Source organism: Pan troglodytes, chromosome 10 (genome assembly GCF_028858775.2).
Source record: "Pan troglodytes isolate AG18354 chromosome 10, NHGRI_mPanTro3-v2.0_pri, whole genome shotgun sequence".
Taxonomy (NCBI): Eukaryota; Metazoa; Chordata; class Mammalia; order Primates; family Hominidae; genus Pan; species Pan troglodytes.
In genome coordinates, this window is record NC_072408.2 from 29,494 (window position 1) to 55,111 (window position 25,618).

Here is a 25,618-nt window from a genome sequence, read left to right on the forward strand (position 1 = left end):
AGCTGGAAACCATCATTCTCAGCAAACTAACACAGGAACGGAAAACCAAACACCACATGTTCTCACTCACAGTGGCAGTTGAACAACAAGAACACATGGACACAAGGAGAGGAATATTACACACCGGAGCCTGTGGTGGGTGGAGGGCAAGGGAAGGGATAGCATTAGGACAAATACCTAATGCATGCGCGGCTTAAAACCTAGATGAACGGTTGATGGGTGCAGCAAACCACCATGGCACATGTATACCTATGTAACAAACCTGCACGTTCTACACATGTATCCCAGAACTTAAAATATAATAAAAATAAATAAAAGATAAAATTTAAAATGAAATATTTTTAAATACGTACTTTTAAAGGGCCACTTTGGTATTTTGCTCTGGCTTATAACTGATGGTTCATATCTCCTATTCTTTTTCCAATTGGATTATAGTTTTCTTATTTACAGGTTTATATTCCACATACTCCATTCTAATCCTCTTATTTATCTGTATGACAAATATATTCTCCTAGTCTGTGAAATGTCTTTTTGTTTTGTATGGTGTCCTTCAAACTAAAAAAAAATTTAATGACCTTTAATTTATCAATCACTTCTTCTATGATTAATGCCTTAAAGTTTCTCTAATTTTTTTCTCTAATATTCGAGATGTTTCTATAATTTTTAAATTTTGATAGTTGTGGTTTGCACATTTAAGTCTTTACTTTAGACTTTATTGTATATTATCTATGATTATAATCTAATTTATATATATAGCCAGTTTTGATCGATTAGTCTATTGAGCAGCACAAACTTTTCTCACTTATTTACATTTTATTATGAAATGTATAAATTTTTATTACACATGAATAAAAATGAGTAAAATATATGCCTGCTTTAAAGAATAAAAGATATGAACCTACCAGTTTATGAAATGTCAATCTCCTGATAGTTTTGAAGCCTCCAGTGTCTTTCTTGCTGATTCTAACCCCTCATTGCTCATCTCTCAAGGTGAGTAGTACACTGAATTATTTTTCATTTATTTGCTTTTATGATTTTTTTTCATTTGCAGGTGCACCAAATATCCTCTCACAGTTTCTATTTCATTAGGTTGTTATGTGATTAAATGAGTTAACTTTTTTATTTTTTTGAGACAGAATCTCGCTCTGTTGCCCAGGATGGAGTGCAGTGGTGACATCTCGGCTCACTGCAACCTTCACCTCCCGGGTTCAAGTGAATCTCCTGCCTCAGCCTCCCAAGTAGCTGGGACTACAGGCGTGTGCCACCACATCTGGCTAGTTTTTTTGTGTTTCTGGTAGAGATGGGGTTTCACCGTGTTAGCCAGGATGGTCTCGATCTCTGACCTCGTGATCTGCCCACCTCGGCCTCCCAAAGTGCTGGGATTACAGGCATGAGCCACCGTAGCCGGCCTAACATTTTAAAATTCTAATAATAGTGACAGAATATAGTAAACATCAGGGAGGTCCTTTTTAAATAAAATGGTATTTGGGTTTTTAACTTTAGATGAATGGAAGCTTTCTCTGTATCAGCAACAGAGATTATAACGATTAGAGATTTTAACCAACGCCATATGGTATTTTCCTCAAGACAGTACTTTAATTCATTAGTGTTAATGTGTATATTGTAATTCAGTAATTCTGAATGCTGTCTAGTGTTTTATTATATGAAAATATATTGTAGTTAGCCATTCCACCGTTAATGATTTTGGGGTTGATTCTTCTAAGGTATTGTTTTCTCATTTTGCACATTTCTCCTTATGTATCTAGAAATGGAATTGCTTGGTTACGGGGTATGTACAATTTCAACCTTAGGTGATAATGCCAAACCAGTTTCCAAAGTAATTCTATACTTCCCAGCAGTATATAAACATTCAACATACAATATGTACTTGCCATTCATTCGTATATTTAGGTTTATCCATGTGTTTGCCATTTTTCATCACATCCCTGGTTGAGCTCATTTTGTGTCTTTCTGAGATTCACATTTACATAGTTCATTTGTCTGAACTGCAGAATCTGGTGCAGTGAAATAATATTATTTTGTGCGTGTGTGTGTGTGTGTGTGTGTGTGTGTGTGTGTGTGTTATCTTTCAATGCCATCTTAACCCTCTTTCCTGAAAAAGTTTTGCTTTGCTTTAGGCTAACAATTAATAGTTTTTAGAACTCTGAAAATTATATCTGTCCTCTGACTTCTGTTCTTGCTGTTAAGAAGTCAGTCATCAGCCTAATTGTGCTTCTTTTGCAATTCACTCACTTCTGGCTCTCCTCTCCCCTTTCTCTCCATCTTGTCCATCCCATATGCTCTTACTCCCTAACTCTGGCATTTACTTTGTCTTTCTGTTCTATTTCTCAATACTCTCTCTTTTTTTCTCTCACCTGGAGATTTCCCCTTTTTAAGCTCAGCTTGACATTTAAATCAATGCACGTTATGTTATAGTTGACATTTCTAGGAATAAATAGTGTCACAGTTTTTAGGTCATCTGGTCTTCCATACTACTAAAATCAGCAGTCTGTTGTGTGTGTGTGTGTGTGTGTGTGAGAGAGAGAGAGAGAGAGAGAGAAGAGAGAGAGACAGTCTCACTGTCACCCAGGCTGGAGTGCAGTGGCGCGATCTCGAATCACTGCCACTTCTGCCTCCCAGTTCAATCGATTCTTGTGCCTCAGCCTCCTGAGTAGCGGGATTACAGGCACCTACCACCATGCCCATCTAATTTTTTGTATTTTCAGTAGAGACCGGGTTTCACCGCGTTGGCCAGGCTGGTCTCAAACTCCTGACCTCAGGTGATCCACTCGCCTCGGCCTCCCAAAGTCCTGGGATTACAGGCATGAGCCACCACACTCAGCAAAACCAGCAGTCTGAACTGCATCTTTAGTTCTGATTTCAACTTAACTAGAGAATAATCATTAGAGAGAAATCATGGACATGAGTTGGATGACTTGAAAGAGAGACCGATGAGTTCATACTGAGGAAAAGTAGAGACAATTCATTTTTATCTTAAAAAGGTTTCAGAGAATAAGTAAAAGGACAACTACTCTAAGCAAAAACATAGTAAGAGTTCATAATTCTTAGTCCTATTCTCATTACTTCCTTATTACTCCACCAGAATGAGGAAATTTTACAAACCAAGTAAGTCCAATGTCTTGCATTGAAGAGAAGAGCACTAAAAGAGCTAAATGAGAAAAGCGTTTCTTCTTCTGGAGCTGAACTTTGCAATTGGTGGTGGTTGTAACTGGGAAGATGGAGTTGCAGCTGATTTCAGAGATTCTGTGATGTGGAAGTAAAATAGAATCCAGAAACATGGTCAGGCCAGTTCTTCATGTGTGACTGAGGCATGACAAGTACTGCAAGATTCCTGATGGACTCTCTGGTCCTCACACATTGTTTAGACTTTCCTCTAAGGGACATGAGGTCAACTCATTTAACTTTGCAAATACTTAGAAGAGTATTTTCTAAAGTATCACACTCTTAACTCAGGTGATGCTAGAAATGACTATGCAGTATATAGAAACAGAGAGCAAGAGAGCGAGAGAGCGCATGAGAGCTCCTGTCTCATCCTCTTTTTGTAAGAGCACTAATCCCATTATGAGAACCTCATCCTCATGACCTAATCTACTCCAAATTACCTCTCAAAGGCCCCACTTCCAAATACCATCTCAATGGGGATTAAGGTTTCAAGATATGAATTGTGGAGTGGGGCAAATATTCAACTAATTACAAAGCTTATAGGGTTTTGTTGGCCTATAATTGCTTAGAATAAGGCTAAAGTTGGTAGCAATGATAGATTTAAGTCTCTTTAAACAAAGAACATTAAAATCTTTGCAGATGAAACAAAAATTGAAAAGATGAAATGCATATGACTGAAGTTTGCACTCACTAAGAAGCAGAGATTAGTCTGGTTTGATCTGATCTTCTTCCACATCTCTGAGCCACAGGGGAACCAAACTACCTGCACATCTGTCATGTGGAAGATTTCATAAGTAGATGTCTCAGGCTCCAAATGGACTCAGTGATCTAACTCCTCGCTCTGTAACTTCACTGTAACAAATATGACAAACTTCAGGCTACATTAATATATTCTCTCTGGTAAAATAGATTTTCCAACTTGTTTTATACTAGACTTCCCTCCCTACAGCCATTCCCACACTGATAATTAAGCAAACAAAAACAACATTTTAACATCTCTAGTCCTTGATAAGTTATTACCAACTTTAGACATATGATTACTGAATGAATTGCTTGACTAATATGAATCATTGTACTTTATATCTATCTGTAGCTAACAACGCATGTTTTCCCTGTGACTTTTTGAGTTAAGAAATATATTTAATATAAAAATGTAAAAGCGTATTTGAAGCTTAAACAGTCTCTTTAGAAAATTTAAAATGTTTAAATATCTATAGCTTTTGGGGAATATCATACATTTCTTCTATTTCACTTAGTACAATAAATTGGAGTTATACTCACAAGCTGAAAGAACTATGTTTAGTATGATTTTATGGAAGTGTCTGTGTTAGATATACTTTCCAGGTGAAAAGGTTTTATGAAAGCATAGCTATTCTTTGGATACTATTATAACAACTGTGTTATAGCTGTTTGCCACAAACTATGCAGTGCTTTTTTTTTCTGTCTCCGGTAGCCAATCAGCAATTTTTGAAATACTTCTGCTTTATAACAAAGATTCAATGACATTTTCCTTCTTTACAGGCATTCTACTATATTTGAATGTGACTACAAATGACTGAAGTAGCAGATGGAAAATTTCCAAGCTGTGAACTAACCATTTAGACAACCTTCTCCATGTTTAACATTTAGCATTTCTCTCAATTAAGAGAGAATGTGAAACAATGTAAAAGTTTTAACTTTAAAATAAGTTAAGCGAATAATTTGTTCAATTTTATTTTCTAAGAACACAATAAAACTGTTAATTGAACATATCGCAGACTTTGGCCAAAATTTTTTCCCTATATATATGCTAAATCAATTTACAGACTACACCAAAGAAGCTAAAACCAGAATATTTAAGATTGCAATCACCAAGGCTCAAATTTCTTTATTTTTCCCCTGAAATCTTACTTTAAACTGCAAAACTTTCCAATAATCTGGTATTTTCTTCTGAGTCTACACCTCCTTTAGAAAAATACAAAAGAAAGGCATATTTCAAAACACAGTGCTTTCATGTAATTTATTATTCGGAGACAAATATAATGAACACGCCAAACAGCGTATTAGAAGATGAAAAGCTACAGGTGATATCTTAAAAGTAAAGCCAATAGTATTTACCCTGTTCCCCTTGCTTTTTGATCCACACTGAAACAAACATTCATCTCTGCAGAATAAAGGAAGACTTAAACACCATTTGTATATAAAGCTGGTGAGACATTGAAGCTAACGAGAAGGGATGCCAAAAATGTAATCAACCCAGTTCAACAACGACAAAACAACACATTTAATGTGTGAGGGGTGGGGGAGGACATCATAAAAATTATGTTAAGCGTCCTTAAAATAGTCATCATATTTTATCAATTTGAAGGCATCATCAATTGTACAATGTGCCACTGCTTTAGTTCCTGGGGAAAACAAAATACTAATAATAATGTAAACATGGATATTCATATAATACTTAAATTGTAATAACTAATAATTTTAGTAACTAACAATTCTAATGTGCATGCTGAAATCTGAAAATTTAAAAGAGAATAAAGAGCACATAAATTATATTTCAATTTGCAGACAGTATTTTGTGATGTAGTCAGTGTTTTATTTTTCTAAATAAACTAGCTATCTCACCATTAATCCTTGGTGCAAGAAAGAAAATTCCTGTCATATATGCTCAGCTGAAAAAAATATAATTCTGGCCTTTCTAATGAAGGACAGAAAGAATAATGAAAAGCAAATACTTCCTTTGAGATACACACTTTTTAATATAAATGTCTCAGAGCAATTCTTAATCTAAACTGAAGATCTGATTCAAGATATAAGGAAATATCTTTAACTTTTTCATCATTCCTCACCGTGGTCTCCTCAGGTAATAGACAACATCATTTTACAGCTATGCAAAGAACTGTAGAAATGTATTACATGGCTAAGTTCCTACTAGAAATGTAATTAATTTTGCCTAATGGATTAGATTAAAAATAAGAATTTATTTACATATTGCATATCCATTAACAAATTACTGATGCTATAGTTATTTTTAATAACATTTATCTTTTAGTGTTTAGAGTTATAAGTGATTTACATATTATCATTACAGTACTAGTGTGTATTCTGTATTCTGAATTTAGAATTATTTTTAAATATTATAAATATAAAAAGATGTAAATTGTGAAATTAAAAACATAAATGTTGGGGTGGGAAGACGTGTAGGATTTTTGTATGGAATTAAAATAAAGTTTTTATCAGCTTAAAATGAATTGTTGTAACTATAAGCTGGTTTTTTGTAAGCCTTATTTAAACACATAGCAAAAACCTATAGTAAATACACAAAAGGTAAAGAGAAAGCAATCAAAGCATACCACTACAGAAAAATCATCAAATCACAATGGAAGATAGCAAGAGAGAAAGAAACAAAAGATCTACAAAACAGCTAGGAAGGAATTTTTTAAATGGCAATAGTAAGTCCTTACCTATTAATAATTACTTTAAATGTAAGCGAATTACATTCTACAACAAAAAGACATAGAATGTCTTAACAGATTAAAAAAAATATATCCAATAGTGTGCTGCGTACAAGAGTCTCACTTCCACTTTGAGGACACAGATATACTAAAACTGAAAGAACAAAAAACACATTTCATGCAAATGCAAACCAGAAAAGAGCACAGGAAGCTAGACTTACGTAAGACAAAATATACTTTAAGCAAAAAATGGTAAAAAGAGACAAAAAGTCATTATATAAATATATAGCAATTAATCAAGAGGATATAATAATTATAAATATATGTACTCAATATGAGAGAACCCAAATGTATAGCAAATATTAATAAATCTGAGGGGAGAAAGAGACAGCAAAACAATAATAGTAAAGGACTTCAATATCCCACTTCCAACAATGGATAGATCATATAGACAGAAAATCAATTAAGAAACATTGAACTTAAATGATACTTTAGAGTAAATTGACCTAACAGTCATGTACAAAACATTTCATTCAACAGCAGCAGAATACACCTTCTCAAGAGCACACAGAACATTCCCCAGGATAGATAATATGTTAGTCCACAAAACAAGCATTAACAAATTAGGAAGTTTGAAGTCATATCCAGCATCTTTTCTAACCACAATGGTATGAAACTAGAAATCACTGACAGGAGAAAAGTTGGAAAATTCACAAACATGGCAATTAAAACAACACACTCCTTAAAAACCAGTAGGTCAAAGAAGAAATCAAAATGAAATAAAAAATCTGAGATAAATGAAAATGGAAACACAACATACCAAAACTTATGGGATACAGCAATAGCAGTTCTAAGAGGAAAGTTTATAGTACTGAATACCTAAAAAATAAAAAAAAAATCAGAAATAAAAAAAACTCAAATAAGCAATCTATCTTTATACCTCAAGGAACTTGAAAAAGAACAAACTAAGCTCCAAGTTAATAGAAAGAAGGAACTAATAAAGATCAGAGCAAAAATAATTACAATGAAGAAAAAAATAAAAAGATCAATGAAACTGAAAATTAATTTTTTGAAAAGATAAAATTAACAACCATTTAGATAAGAAAAACAGAAGACCCAAATAAATAAAATCAGAAACAGACATTACAACTGAAGCCACAGAAATACAAAGGATCATACGAGACTGCTATGAACAATTATACTCCAAGAAATTGAATAGCATTAAAGAAATGGATAAATTCCTACAAACATACAACCTACCAAGATAGAATCAACAAGAAATAAAAAAATCTAAACAGATGAATTATGAGTAATGAGATTGAATAATTAACCAAAAATCTCCCACCAAAGAAAAGTCCAGGGCCTTATGGATTCACTACTAAATTCCACCAAACATTTAAAGAATTCAAACCAATCCTTATCGAACTCCTCCAAAAACTGAAGAGGAAGAAACACTTTCAAACTCATTTTTTAAGATCAGCCTGGGCTGGGCGTGGTGGCTCACGCCTGTAATCCCAGCACTTTGAGAGGCCGAGGCAGGCGGATAACGAGGCCAGGAGATCGAGACCATCCTGGCTAACACAGTGAAACCCCGGATCCACGAAAAGTACAAAAAATTAGCTGGGCATGGTGGTGGGCGCCTGTACTCCCAGCTACTTGGGAGGGTGAGGCTGGAGAATGGCGTGAACCTGGGAGGCGGAGCTTGCAGTGAGCCGAGATCATGCCACTGCACTCTAGCCTGGGCGACAGAGCAAGACTCCGTCTCAAAAAAAAAAAAAAAAAAAAAGAAAAAGTAAAAAAAAAAATTCAGCCTGATTCCAAGCCAGAAAAGGAGACTACAAGGAAAGAAAATTACAGGCCAATATGACTGATGAATATAGATGCAAACCCTCAACAAAATACTAGCAAGCTGATTTCAATAACAGTGTAAAAGGATCATATATTATGACCAAGTGGAATTTATCCCTGGGACATAAAGGTGGTTCAACATATGAAAATTTATAAATGTGATACATTACATTAACAGAATGAAGGCTTAAAATCTTATGATCACGTCAAAAAATGTAGAAAAGGCATTTGACAATATTTAACATCCTTTCATGATAAAAACTCCAAACAAATTAGGAATAGAAGAAATGCTCCTTAATACAGTAACAGTCTTAAAACTTTTAACAAGTATTGGGAGGATGTGGGTAAAAGCGAACCCCTGTACAAGCCCAAAGTTAACATCACACTCAATGGTAAAAAGTTAAAAGCTTTTCCTCTAAGATCCTCAAATCTTTGTCTCTAAGACAAAAATTCATAGAGAACTACAAAAGATTCCAAATAGCTAAAGCAATTTTGAACAAGAAGAAAAAAACTGATGGCATCATACTTCCCAATTTCAAATTATATTACAATGCTGTAGTAATCACAACATCATGGTACTTGCATAAAAGCAGAAACATGGACCAATGGAGCATAATAGAAAGCACAGAAATAAGCCCACACATATAAAGTCAAGTAATCAATAAAAAAGTGACAAGAATATGCAATGGGAAAAAATAATCTCTTCAATAAGTGGTGTTAAAGAAATGGATATCTACATGCAAAGCAAAATGAAATTGGGCTCTTATCTTACATCATGTACAAAAATTACAACAAGAGAAAGTATTTCCAAACCATATAACCAATAAGGAGTTAATATCAAACTACGTAAGAAACTTATACAACTCAACAGCAAAAACAAACAAAACAAAAACAACAACAAATAATCCAATTTTAAGAGGGGCAAAATACCTGAATAGACATTTTTTTCCAAAGAAGACATAGACAACAGGTATATGAAAAGGCACTCATTATCAGTAATGATCAGGAAAATGCAAATCAAAACTACAATGAGATATTGACTCTCATCTGTAAGGATGTCTATTATCAAAAGTTAAAAGATAGCTAGTGTTGGTGAAGATGTGGAGAAAGGGGAACACTTATACCCGTTGGTAGGAATGTAAATTGATACAGCCATTATGAAAAACAGTATGGAGGTTGCTCAAAAAATTTAAAATGTAACTATCCACATGATCCAGCAATCCCAGTTCTGGGTGTATATCCAGGGGCAATAAAATCACTATTTCAAAGAGACATCTGGACTCCAATGAACTCCCATGTTCATTGCAGCATGATTCACAATAGCCACAATAGGGAAACAACTTACATGTATGGAGATAGATGAATGGATAAAGAAAATCTAATATATATGTACATTGGAACATTATGCAGCTTTAAAAAAATCAAGAAATCGTGTCTTTATGAAATTAGAATAATGCCATGTCCATTACACTAAGTGAAATAAGACAGACACAGAAAGCAAATACTGCATGATTGCACATGTAAGAGGAATCTAAAAGTTGAACTCACAGAACAGAGTAGAGAGGTAGTTAGCAGAGGTCGAGGGATGAAAGAAATGGAGATATGTTGGTAAGATGGTACAAATTTTCAGTTATCCAAAGAATAAGTTCTGGTGACTATAGTAAGCAGCAAGATATTGTACAGCTGAATATTGCTGAGAGTAGATCTTAAGTGCTTTTTTTTTTTTTTTTTTGAGACAGACTCTTGCTCTGTCACCCAGGCTGGAGTGCAGTAGCATGATCTTGGCTCACTGCAACTTCCACCTCCCAGTTTCAAGCAATTCTCCTGCCTCAGCCTCCTAAGTAGCTGGGATTACAAGTGTGTGCCACCATGCCCAGCTAACTTTTGTATTTTTAGTATAGACCACGTTTCACCATGTTGACCAGGCTGGTGTTGAACTCCTGACCTCAGGTGATCTGCCCACCTCGGCTTCCCAAAGTGCTAAGATTACAAGCATGAGCCACCGGGCCCAGCCAAGTTCTCTTACCACACACACACAGAGGATGGGTAACTATATGAGGTTAGAGATGTGTCAATTACTAATAGTTTGATTGTGGTAACTATTTCATAATATATAGACATGTCAAAACATCATATTGTACACCTTGACTATATACCATTTTGCCAATTATATCTTAATAAAGTAGGAAAAATTAATTAACAATATTATAAAAGTATTGAAACAAATCAGGTATAATTAATAATTGAGAATGATTTGAAAATTAAATTAGAAAAAAAGCTATAGCTCAGAATATGAGAGAGAAGACTTGGAAGAGCAAATGATGATGTTTTAAGACAAAGTAAAAATAAACTAATTTAAGGGCATAAAAACTATTGGGGAATATTAATAACATTTTTGGTCTAATATTTGTTTTTCATTCAAGTCAACACTGACTTGAATTACAGTAATGGAAAAAAACAGAAGGTCCGAGAAATATCTTGCAGTTGTAGTCAGTGGAATTTACAACCGAAGAAGTTTAAGAAGAAAGTCAAAGATGACTGCGGAAATTCAAGCCCAGGTTGCTGGAGAACACTGCTTTCATTAAAATTACAAGGCAGGCACGAGGGGAAAAGGTTGATTTTGAAGTACCAAAGAAAAGTAAAATAATCTACTGCTCAGTCATTTTCTATGAAATAAAAGTTGTAGGTAAGATAGAAACCCACATCTTGGGGACTAGGTCAACATTCTGGTTTGTGTGTATGTGACTTTGAGTTTTTATTTATTTTGCTTTGTTTTATTGGCCAAAGAAGAAAAATGCTATAAACAAATAATCAGTTAATATTAAAAGGAAATCAATGCCCCTTAGTGAAGTTACAAGCATGATTCTTACTTCAGATAACATGATGCTATGAAAAAAAAAATGACTGGAAAGCATCAAGAGCAACATTTTTTTTTTTTTTACGTAGAGCTCAATTTGTATTTTTGTTTCATTTTATGGTAAGATTCCTTTATCAAATTCCTTTATCAAACCTATGGATTCACCAAGCCTTGTGGTTTTGACCCATAGTTTATTTTGTTATGCCATTGCAAAAAACACAGCTCCTACAGTTTTTCAAGTTTTTTTATTTTTCTTCCAAAACTTGAAACAGAAAATTGGGACCAACACTCAGTAACTGATATTTCGCATCTCTGCCTATGCTTCTAGTAGCTGTTTTACCTCCCCTGGGAACTGTGAGCCACAGAATGGATTTAGCCGGATAATTAGGGCAACAATAGCTTCAATGGTGACTTGTGTTTCTTTCCTGTGTTCTTTTTTTGTTCTCTTCTCACTCTGAGGTCACAGTGATTCTCTCTAATCTCAGATTTGGGGGCAATGTGGGGAAAGCCCTGGCCACTGAAATCATACCAGCTTAGGTAAAATCACAGTCCAATCCTTAATTTTGTATTCTCATCCACGCTACTTATGTCTTTAATTTTTCATATCTGTTAACTGGAGATTGTAGCCTCTTCCTTTCAGGTTTAGTGTGTTTGATGAGCCCTATAATACTAGTGGTGAACATTATGGTTCCAAGAAGCAGTGACTGTGTCCTGCCACTTTACAACTAGGTACCCTTGAGCACCTTATCTCCTTTTCAATTTCCTCCATAAAACTGGTATAATAAAGGCATTAATCCTGCCCCACGTACAACATCTATTCACCTATGATGGACCAGGCACTCTTCTAGACTCTTAAAACATTGTAAGATTAAGTAAAATAAAATATGTATGAATGGCCGGTTGTAATATTGTCCGTACACATCACCTCTCTTTCTTGTAAAGATTTTCTATCTCCCCTACCCCTGCTGAGCTCCCTGTAGGTGGAAAATACTTCTCTGCCCCATTGTTAGGATCTGATCAATGGATAATGAACATGAACAGACACAGTAAGATGTATACCATGTCCCAGTTGAAATTTCAAATATGCTTTTTTTTCCATCCTCTATGAAATGTGTCAAATAGGGACTTGGTCTTTTAGCCATGGTCTCAGAGAGAGAGGACCACATGAAACAGAGACACATAGCTTAGAGCTACATAAAATTACACAGAGCTATGATTAAGATCTGTCTGTCTGTCTATCTATCTGTCTGTCTATTTCTTTGCTCTTATTCTCTATGCCAACCCACACGCTTGAGAGCAAGAAATAAATGTAGTCATAAGCTACTGAGACTTGGCTTTCAACAAAAGCTGACTGACATATACTATAGTATCTGGCACATAGAAATACTTAATGTTTTAGCAATAATATTAAAACTAAACTAAAATATATAACGAGAGTATATAAAACACCTAAAATTATTGACATTCCTCTACCTACTTATCCATCCAACAAGTATTTGTTGAGTACTAGTATGTGTCAAATACTGTTCTAGGAATTGGAGATTAAACAGTGAAGAGGTGATATACCTGCTCTCATGCAACTAACATCATTACGGGGGAAAATAGAAATTTAACCATAAGGGTGATAGGTGATGTGGAGAAAAATAACACCAGGAGTAGAAATAGAAAATGCCAGATAAGAAAGAAACTGTGTTGTGTTGTGTTCAGAGGAGGCTTCCCTGAAGAAGAAACTCTGGCAGAGACCAGAAGGAAGTAAGGGAGGGAGTCAGATAGACATCTGTGGGAAACCTGTTCCAGGAACAGGGGAAAGCAGATGGAAAAGCCCTAACTATATGATATGGTTTGGCTGTGTCCCTACCCAAATCTCATCTTGAATTATGGCTCCTATAATTCCCAAATGTCATGGGAGGGACCCATTGAGAGGTAATTGAATCACGGGGGCAGGTCTTTCCTACACTGTTCTTGTGAAAGTGAATAAGTCTTACAAGATTTGATAGTTTTATAAAGGGGAGTTACCCTGTACACACTCTCTTTGCCTATAACTTGTAAGATGTGACTTTGCTCCTCCTTCACCTTCTGCCATGATTGTGAGGCCCTCACAGCCATGTAGAACTGTGAGTCAGTTAAATCACCTTTCTTTATAAATTACGCAGGCTCGGGTATGTCTTTATTAGCAGTGTGAGAATGGACTAATACACCATAAATTGGCTGAAGTGCTCAAGTATTAGCTAAGAGACCTTTGTAGTAGGAAAAAGTGAATGAGATATACACTGGTGAAAGGTGAATTCAAGAGGTATAAGGGGTTAGTCATTTATTCCTTGGAAGCTATCATTAGTTTGAGGTTTGCTCTGAATGAGATAGAAAGTCATAGGAAGATTCTGACAATAGAATGGCCTAATCTCATCTAAGTTTGAAAAGAAACATGTGGGCTGCTGTTTTCAGAATATAGCACTCAAGGGTAGGAGCAGATAGATCATTTAAAAAGCAATTGCAATAATCCATGCATAGACACTGGTTGCTTGGACCACGGGGAAAGTGGTGAGGGCAATGAGGAGTGGGTACTAAGCCAAATTTGTTAATATAAACCAGATTTGTTAATATGGAATAAGCAGCTAGATATAAACTGTCATTTGCTGAGATAGGGAGGTATACAGGAGTGGCAGGATTGAGAGGCAACTGGTAATCAGGAATTCACTTTTAGGCATTGAGAGGTAAAAGTAAATATGTTCAATTCTGCCTCTTGTTTTACTAGCCTTCAAGAGAGGGATTCGGCTGTCTCCAGAGTTCTATGAAAACCATGACACACAGTGGTGACACCAATCGATCCTGTTAGGATGCTGAGTGGTGGGTAGGATCAGAGCTGTGTCACATAGCTACAACTGAAAATATTGGAATCAGCCCCATCCCCTGACTCTGCATGGGATGGAGCTGGTGCTCCGCAGACCAGTGAGGCTAAGATGATAGAGCAGGGATGGATGTTAAGTTTTCGGCAATTGAGAATGTTGTTGGGCCCCAGCCTCTGATCACTCCAGGGAGGAGATCATGTTCCCTCTTGTCGTGCACTTTAAGAGCTCTCAGTCTGAGTGCCAAACTCCATTAGTTTAATATCCAGTCTTCTTAGATCACTATGCACTTCTCAGAATGGGTTTCTCCTCATAACACTATTCAAGGCCTGGGTTGTGTTTATTTTAGGTTATTTCCTATCATTATGTTTAAGATGCCTTCTAGACATCCAGGTTAAGCTGTTGAGTAGGTAGTGAGTATATGAGTCTGGAGTTAGGGGAAAGTTTGAAAATCGATATATATCTGGAAAATATGTCATTTATGTCATTTTAATAGACATAAGTCCATAAAATAGTGAGGAAATGGTTGACAACAATTGTTAGAAATATTTAAAGTGCCTCCCGAGGGTAATCCGAGAGGTTAATAAAGTATCCAATGTGATGTAATTATAAGGCAAATGGTTTGGTTATTGTAACTCCTTAAATATAATGGAATTACATTTTAACTTCAGACATGATTTTCTAGTATTTTGCATGTGATAAGTCATAGACATAAGTGATTCAAACATCTTGACTATGTTTGACACTTTAAAGCTAATTACTAGCAAGGATCTAAAAAAATCTTTTCCAGAGTTAATAGTTTTGAGAAAAAGAATAAAAGCAAGGTCATGTTGGAAATTTTGTAGAAATGAAATATTGATTTCCTTGCAAGTTTTCCAAGTAAACAGATTTAGAAATAACCCCAAATTAAAATGTTCTCTCTTACCAGGGTAGAGGGTGCAGTCCATAAATGACAGATCATCAATCGCAATATCTCCAGTGAAGCCATCTCCCACTGAAGCCTCCACCAATATCTAAAAAAATAAAATAAAAAATAAAAATAAGAAATGTGTTTATGTGGTAAAGGAAATTAAGTTATGGAATGGATGAAGAGGAATTTAAAATGTACCCAAATATAACCTTCTGTGCCATTAAAAAATTACTTTGCAGTAGTCTCCAGAAGTGGTAATCTTGCCTTGAATACTCCTAGTAACAGAAACCTCCATACTTCATTGAGCCTATTAGACCCATAGAGCTCACTGCATTTCTGATAAGTTTCCATTTTTGAAATTTCAGTATATTAGATTGATATCCACTGCCCTATAACTTTCAGCCATTAGTTCTAGATTTGTGTTGTTCCCTTCTGGTCCTTTAAGTATTTGAAGGCAAATAATTGTTCCCTCATCCTCCTTGGTCATCTGTTTCCCAAATTAAACCTCCTCATCCTCCTAGACTTTCTACCAGAGTTACTTGCTAGGATATACAGTTTTAAGGGCTTTAAAATGTTTCTCACATGACACTGATTCTGTAACACTTTATGACATTGGCTAATCGTGATTAGATCTCCTTCAGGGCCACATTAATCACAGTGAACTCAGATGACATTTGTGCTGCTGCAGGAGCTGCAGTTCCACCAAAACTTAGTAAAATATGAAATACCACATATAGATGAACCACTGTAGTATATGGTAGATTGTGATTAGGGTTGAGATTTACTGTAACAGAATTGATCATGATGAATTATTTTAATACTTATGCAAATGTGTTGCATGCTTACTAGGAATCCCAGCATAATTTAATAATAAAGAACTTCTAGCAAACTCAAACTTAGAAAAATGCATTACGTTTTCCCATTATTATATGAACATATGTTTTCATTTCATTTTCCTCACAAATGTTATATGTGGGAGTTGAAGTTTTACTTTTCAAGCTCTATCCTTCATTTGAAGTTACCACAAACATTATTTGTTGACATTGTCCTTATAAAAGAAAGTTTTAAAAGGTCAAATTGCTGACCTCAAACCTCTTAACACTTTTCTCCAACTTTCTACCCTTTCTTGAGGTCCACCAGGATTTTCTCCCTGATTTGTCACTCAGGAAATTAATTAATTTGGGAAATGTTTCTGCATAGAACTAGTGGGCAAATATAGTCCCCCTGACATTGTTTGAACAACATTTAATGGTGTTGTACAGGAAGTGTCCTGCTGTTTTACAATGAGTCTCTCCAAACATAAAAATGCATCCTTTTTCCCACCACCATCAAGAGTGAAAGGCATTATAGGCAGAGAAAACAAAAATGTATAAAGAATGTTTAGTCCAAACTCATACAATTATTTTCAATAAACCTAAACTAGCAGACAGAATTTGAAAGAACATACTACAGAAAAACGTACTCTGTTTTATTTTTTAAAATAGAGTTGGGTGAACAATTGGGGAAAAGGCACAAATATAAATTAATCACCAATTAATGTCCTGTACCCATACATGTAAATCCCACTGCAATAAAACACAGAACATGCTAACAAATTGCTTAGAAGAAACAGCAAAAGAAAGAAGAAAGTAGGGTAAATAAAAATAAATACTATTGACTTGGCCTCACTCCTCATGATTATCATTATCTTATTAATGAGAAGGAATAGAAAATTGATATTAACATCCCACTTCACAGAGAGTGAGGCTGTTGTACATATAAGTAGCTGTAAACCAGTTTTAGGGATATATACACATTCATAGCTCCATTCTGGTGTTTGGAGTCAATTGTTCCAAGACTTTTTATTGTCTTTATGTAGTCACAAATTAAAGAATTGGCTATTTATGAAAATTTAAGACAAAATTCTGTAACCCAGAGAGGGCCATAACAGGTTACAGAATGTGATTTGCTCAAGGCATTTTTCCTTTGGAGTTTACTTCATGTTGCATGAGAAGTATTTTAATATTGTTTCTATCTGCATTCAAGGCCAATGGGAAGACAGAAACAATCCAAGACAGAAGACGGTTGGGTTTGCTCTAATACATAATTTAATCATAATTTTTACCAAAATATCTTCAATTTGCTAACCTCTAAATGTTAGCATTCTTGAGAATTAATGAACAATACTTACAATTTGAGAAACTAAAATTGTCCATTTGTATGATAGTCTCAATCTCTTTTGAATATTTAAGAAAATCATTTTTAAAAGAGTTTTTGATAATAATCACACTTCAGGAACAAAGTTATGACTGTTAAGGTTTAACCCTACTTTAACCCTATATTTTAGTCTTGCAAAAAAGCTTGGTAAATTATTCTAAAATACTAGTCCTAAGAAAATGACCACAAAAAGAATAAACCCAAATGCCTCTATTATGAAAACGTCACTTTCATTTATGGTGTTTTTCCCCGAGAACGAATAGAAGATTATCAAAACACAAGTATTATACACTGTATATAAGATAGTATTGATTCTGGAATTTTAGGGAAGTCGAATTTTACTCCTAAGTCCCATTGCTACCTTACGGAGTGCCTCAAAGGGCAACTGAAAATCCAGTTTAGTTTAAATGACCTGCCTTATCTGTACAGGTCAATTCTACTTATATTAGAACTATCATCGTCTTGGAAATGTTATGAAGTAAACCAGCTCATCCAAGCTGTTCTTTGCATGGGCTGCCACCTGCTCCACATAAAGACAGACTGGCCTTGGTAACCACGTTGGAACTTTGAGGCTTAAACATTAATGAGGCTCTGGCAACTTTCCTGAACTCATCCTTCTATGTATTTAGGAAACTGAATGACTGACCAAAATTTTAAATGATATAAAAACGATTGTCCTCACATACAAACACATGTTTTAGCCTCCATTAACTCATAAGAGAAATGGAATTAATTCAACCTGCTGCTTACTTTCACTTTAGCCATCATGTATTTGTAAAATATTACACAATTCCAATATAACATATCAGTTTTTAATATAATGTATCCTCAGACACATTATATTAAAAATTGGTATGTTTTATAACTATAATGTATTTTCAGATATATTATAAATTTATAAACTTTAAATAAGAATTTCTGTCTCAAACATAATGTATTGTATATGAAGATACATTATATCTGAGGCAGAAATTTTAGTTTAAAATTTATAAGAAGCATATATTCTATGTGGAGCAACTGGGACTCCAATGCATTCCTGATGAGAATCCTAAATGGCACAGCCATATTAATACAACTAATTTGGCAGGTTCTTATAAAATTAAACATACACTTTTATATGACATGGCAATGCACGTGTAGGTATTTGTTTATTCAAGACAAATGAAGATGTGTCTAAACAAGAATCCATTAACAAGGTTTATACAGGCTTTCTTAATAATCTCCAAAAGCTCAAATCAACCCAAATATCTCCCAACTGGTAAGCAGATAAGCAAATTGCAGTATATTCATACAATAGAATACCACTCAGCACCAAAAAGGAACAATGATGTATGCAACAAAAGCTGTGAATCTCAAAAGCATTAAAGTGAAAGAAGCCAGACTCAAAAGCCTGTATCATTTATCAGCTCCTTTTATGCCATTTTAGAAAAGTCAGAATTATTGGTGTATTAGAATACTCTCATGCTGCTATAAAGAACTGCCTAAGACTGGGTAATGTGCAAAGAAAAGAGGCTTAATTGACTCACAGTTCCGTAGGGCTGGGGAGGCCTCAAGAAACTTACAATTGTGGCAGAAGGGGAAGATAACATGTCCTTCTTCACATGGTGACAGGAGAGAGAATGAGACCCGAGCAAAGGGTGAAACCCCTTATAAAACCATCAGATTTTGTGAGAACAGTATGGGGGAAACCACCCCCATATATCCACCTGGTCCCACCCTTGACCCATGGTGAGTATTACAATTCAAGGTGAGATTTGGGTGGGGACACAGAACCAAACCGTATCAATTGGGAAAGAAATCAGATTTGTGTTGTCAGGAGCTGGGGGTGTAAAAGGAGGAGATTGACTATATCAAGAAATGGAAGATTTGGGGGAATGGTGGAGATATGCTCTATTTTGGTTGTCGTGGTTGCTTACACAACTGTATACAGTTGGCTCTTAAACAACATGAGTTTGAACTGCCTTGGTCCACTTATGTGTGGCTTATTTTAAATCAAACACAATAAAAAATACTTGTGGCTGTGAAAGATACAGAGCGCCAACACTTTGTTTCCAGTGTAGGACTTGAATATGTGCTGATTTAGTTACATGGCGGCAGTCCTGGAGCTGATCCTCTGAATCCCAAAAGACAACTGTACATTTGTTGAAATTCATAGAACTGCTCACCTAAACAGGATAAAATCGACATATAAATTATACCTCAATAAACAAATACAAAGCATTTATTCTATACTTATTGCCAAAAGTCATCAATGTGTCTATTACTTTCATGTCTTTTTCTCAATTGCTAATTTAATGTGTGGCATTTTATAACCAGCATATAGTAATCTCAAGAATCTCAATCTATTCTTCAATTCAGCTATGAACAATTTTCTGTTGCTATCCACTTATAATTTCTTAGAGGACAAATACTTACGCTCTCTCTTATACTTCTTAATGATACCCACTTATTTTTCATTGCATTTTCCAATAATCAAAAATGCACAAACCGAATGAAAGGCATTACATGAAGCTCTCTGTTAGCCCATTTTAACACCTAAGGTGTTAAGTAAATTCTTATAAACACATTCAGAGTACGATCTAATATTTAACCACATAACCTACAATTCTTGGGAGCTTTTAGAAAATCAGCTTAGAATTCCAAACTTTTTAGGCCAATACTGGGGGAACTATTTGCTGGATACAATATAAAAGGGTTTTAAAATCATCTTTGCAATTGTTTACACAACCCTGAAACCAATCTCTATGAAATAAAACTCAGATTTGGCCTGACAAATTTTATGATTCTAACTCTGTGGCTGACTCTATCACATACACAAAACTGCAGAATAATTGGAGTTTTTCAACTACTATAGTAGACATATGAAAACCATTTATCATGAAACAAGGGTCATAAGTGCCATATTAAAACTGTGTAAAAACTAGGCAAAGGAATGGGTAATAATAACATTGTTGTAATAGTAGAGACAAAATAAAATGCTGGGATATATAAGTAGTCAAGAACGATAAGATGATTACTGACAAAAAAATATGATGTCTACCAAATCTCTTTTCTTATTTTGGGAAACAAAATCATAACAAAATTTATGTTGATCTTTTGGCATTATATTGTATTTCTTCTTAGCTAATGTCTGGCTTATAGCTTGCTGAGAACTTTTGATTAAAAAAAGAAAAATGAGTGCCTACTTAGGCATTGTGCCAAGTGATTCCACAGTTAACAGGAAGGAATAAATTCATCCCCATCCTTGACTATCTCACCATTTACGATAGAGAAGACTAAATGGTGGCCCTTGGGCTGGACCCAGTCCATAACAGTTTAGTTTAACTCCATGAGTGCTCTTGAGTCAGATTGGTTGCCAATATTTTAAAAGTAGGATATCTCACAAGAAGACATTGCTCCTCAGCTGCTGCAGACACTAGTCCTCCCTATTATGCACTCACACCAAGGTTGTCAGCTGCCATTCATTATTTTAAACTTCACCTACTTTATTAGTTCGTTTTCATATTGCTGTAAAGAACTATGTGAGACTGGGTAATCTATAAAGAAAAGAGGTTTCATTGACTCACAGTTCCACAGCCTGTACAGGAAGCATGGCTTGGGAGGCCTCAGGAAACTTACAATCATGGCAGAAGGCAAAGGGAAGCCAGCATTTCCTACATGGCTGGAGTAGGAGGAAGAGAATGAAGGGGAAAGGGGGAAAGTGCGACACACTTTTAAACAACCAGATCTCATAAGAACTCCCTCATTATCATGAAAACAGCAAGGGGGAATCCACCCCTATGATCCAATCACTTTCACCAGTCCTGCCCCGAACACTGGGGATTACAAATCAACAAGAGATTTAAGTGGGGGACATACAGTCAAACCATATCACCTACTTCTTTCAATTCATGTCCCATGTCTGGTTCCCATAGTTATTTGGATTTGCCATTCCTTGCACAGTTCAAATCAGAAAGCATGAAGGGCCTGAGATTTTACCCTACTTGGAAGCTAATGAGTAAATTTGCCACTATTTCATATATATACACTGATATAAGACACTAGATCCCTGATACAGAAAGACAGGAAAAAGCAACAGCCAGAGAAGTACCTTCCATTCCCACAGGGCAATATGAGGAGGCAGGGATGTTTACCTGCATGTGAGGCAGTCACACCATAGGAGAGAAATACAAAATGAGGAGACTCTAGCTGGAATAGGCTGCTGGCATGTCTGCCCAGTCTCCCCTCCAGAGAAAGAGAGGTGGCAAGAAGAGCTTATTTTTACTCTGGAATGTAAGCAAATGTCTCAAGGTAAAGACCATTTAAATACGCCCTTTGCTCAAAGGCTGAACTGTGCCAAACAGAAGAAATCTGTGGAGAATTATCTCCAAACAGGGCACTTGGATGGTGCTACATGGTTGAAATATTTCATTTGTGGAAGCATTACGATCCCTTAATTCTTTTCTAATGTATCTGCACACTGGAATGGTTAAATCAACTCAGCTTCCCCTCCCCTTATAAAATGTCTCATTTCATACTCTTCTGAAGGAAGGAGTCTCATTTGTTAGAGTCTTGCAGATTCAACTACCCACCTGCTGCTTGCCCACAAAGCCTTTTCCCATCAAGGCCTCTGCTGCGTTGAGGGCAGAGAGTAAATAATAATAATAATATTAAAAGAGAAATAAAAAAAGATTTAAGAAATTGGGCCATTCACAACCTCAGACATGATTTTTTACTTACAGAGAATTCTTCCTGCTAATCTTGTTGAGTGAAAGAGAATACACACATTGAGAGAGAGAGAGAGGTAGAGAGAGGGAGGATGTGGGGAGCTGATCATTACTTTGGAATCTAAACAAATGTCTTACACATATCATCACACACATCATCTCTAAGTACTCAAGTCATATGAGATTAATTTGCTTTTTGCGGTTTTTAAAGGATTCACAAACCACAAAGTTCATTTCAGTTCCATTTTCCTCTGTGTGTTTTTAGATGCGCAAAAAAAGGGCCCAAATTGGGGCACATTTGTGTTTTTGCCTCTAATATATAACAATGCCTTCCTGAAACCTGTCTAAGTAAATTTTAAAAAGAATCAGTGTTGATCATCTTGAAATTAGTTTGCTACTTGAAACTCTGCACACTCACATGCTATTTTAAAATACCCTCTGAGAACCCATATACCCTGTAACCCACTTCACATCTCATATATTATGTGAATGAGGACAAATTATTCTCAGTTTTTCCAAATCGTAAAAATTATATGGAACCTATTTTACTAAAGGTTACAATGAATGATTTAATTGAAAAAAGTCTGGTTGATATTTTAGAAAAAAGTGAAGAAGGTTCAGAGCTATTGATTAAAATTTTCATTAAATTGTGTTTTTATTATCTAAAAATGACATAATAAGGTATAAAATTTTAACAGAATACAATGCACTACTGTCCGATCAATAGGCTCACCCATGCCAAAATTAAATTCTTATTTAGGAAGCATAGTTTTAAAATTCTTAAATGTCATTTTTTTCCCATCAGACTAATTTTATCTTCCATATCATTAAAGGTAATATTTAAGGAAAAGAGTTGAACTCTAATTTATTATTTTAATATACAAGTCTTTCTACAAAAAATCATCACATGCCTTTCATTCTCTTTGTAAAAGGAGACATCAAATCCCAAATTTCCCCCATTTTTATGTTTCTATGTAGCAACTTAACACTGATGTAGACCTAAAGTAGAAATAAAAAAAAGATAGATTTAAACTCTACTTAAACCTTAACTAACCCATATTTGTCTTTTGTTCTAGCTCAATGTCCCACATACCCACTCATTAGTTATTGTGAATTAGAAATTGTATCTGAAGTTCCAGGTTAGATGTTACTTTCTCAGAGAAGCCTTCCTTGACCACTCAAGCTAAGGCTATTTTCTTTTTATTTTTACAAACTTCTTATTGTTTATAATCACATAAGTATTTGTGCCTTTAATGTTCGTCTTCTCTATGAGACTTTAAGGACAACCTCCAGGAGGGACACTGAAGGACACAAGCACTGCAAACACAGCATCCAGCACAGTAACTAGCACATTATAAGCTCTTAATGTATTTTAAGAAAAAAAGAAACTTCCCCTTTCAACTAAAACTGTTGGTGTTACACTTGGTGCCATGCCATATCCCATCTGTTTTACATGACATACAATTATCAAAAAAAAAACATGTGCCAAAGATACTGATTACGCTAATATTTCACACTACTATCTAAACTGCTGACAAATCCTGCATCCTTTTACTTTGAAACCGTGTCTTTCTCTTCCTTACATGGCCTAGTTCCTGGATTCCAATTCGATTTCTACCTACATTTATATAGTTTTGCCATGACTGTCCTCCTTTTTCCATTCCCCAACTTATGCCTGCATTTCCAAGTCCTTTCCTTCAATCTTCGGTTATTTATCAAGCATCACTTTCTATCTGGAGTAATATCAATTTCATTTGTTAGATGAATTAAAAGAAATATATATACACACATACACACATGTATGTGTGTATGCATATATATGTGTATGTGCACAGAGACATATACACACATATGTGTGTATATGTTTGAATTTATATTATATATCATATAAATATATTTAATATAAATATATAACATATAATTTATATTATAAAATATATAATATAAATTAAAACATATACACATATATGATATACACGTATATCATATATGTTATACATTTGTATAATAGCTATTAGTTGTGGCCAGTCTTACAACATAGTTTTTAAAATCTATCATTTTAATACTAAATGGGTCCATAGAGAACATTTAGAATCTAAAATTCTTAGTTTAGATCTGAATAAATGAGACCCACAAAATTTAAATAACTCATCCATAGGCCCATAGAAAGACCATTGGTTAAATGATGTCCAAACAGTCAAAAAGTCTAATTCTTGACTGGTTTAAAAAGTCCAAACGCTTCAAATTTTTACTTTCACTTTCTCTTTTACAAGGCTTCTTGCTTTTTTTACTGATCACATAGTCACTAATAGGTGTCAAATGACAGAGGAAGCTATACAAATAATACAAAACCAATTTAAACAGTTATTTATATTTAAACAACTATTAATTCTTACTATAAAATTGTAACATCTACCAAGTGGTTAGCACTATACTAATAATATAACATTTTCTACATGTGTCACATTTTATTTTTTTTTCATGGCACCTTAATATTCATTATGTAACTGACTTTGGACCCTTACAAGAGGAACAAGTTCTGTAATAATAAATGTTTTTCCAAAATAAACACTTTTTTCAATTTAGATTTTAAAATCTCATTTTAGTGAAAGTAATACCTGCTTTTGAAACTGTTAGATTAAATTTAATTTGGCCTAAAGCTTCCTCCATAGTTATTACGTAGTACTTTGAATCCCTACATAGCAAACAGCAACCTTAGTATGTAAACAACCAGCAATCTAAGTGTATACTCTTGTAACCGAGTGTCTGCCAATCACAGCAGCCAAAGTTCAGCACAAATGATTAAACCATGTTCATATAAAGCAAAGGCCTTAGCACACCATGCTCAAATAAGGCAAATGCTGAGCTCTAACCAATCAAGCTGTTTCTGTATGTCACTTACTTTTTCTGTCTACAAATACTGCCTGCCCATGTTACTGGGTGGAGCTCTCTGAACTTCTCTTGGTTCTGAGTGCTGCCCAATTCATGAATCTTTCCTTGCTCAATTAAATTATGTTAAATTTAATGTGGGTAAAGTTTTTATTTTAACAAAATTAATGCTGTTAATAACATTTTCTTCTTTAAAAGTTATAGTATTTCATTTGAAATGTAACTTTTAAGTTTTTATTGTCAAGTTCCTGTCCACTTTGTAATTGCTCTTCAAATCTGACTTCCTTGAAAATAAAAATATAATGTTAATGTTATCTTTTTTATTATTTACATGTGGAAATGCTTTGGTGTCACTTAAGCTTCTGATTCCCAAAATGGTATTTGAGGGTATGTTGAACATTAACTGTGACATGATGTGCACATTATAATGTAGTTTGGGGGTGGGGGAATTTAGTTCATCAAAATCTATAATTTAACATAAATTTCTCTTTACAATAAGGCTAATATATATAAAACAGACCTTACAAGACCAAAGAATCATAAGAACACAGGAATAGTCATAAGTGTTGCAAACTCTTTAACATAGAAACTAAACATCACTCCTTAACTGCTTGAAAAAAATAGATAATTTTAATTCTAGAAATCTAGAGTAAAATCTCTTTGGTGGTTTATACCTTCGGAAGCCCTTGCAACCCAAGTTATCCTTGAATATTTAACAGCTATTTCATTACTTATGTGATTTCTTAATGTGA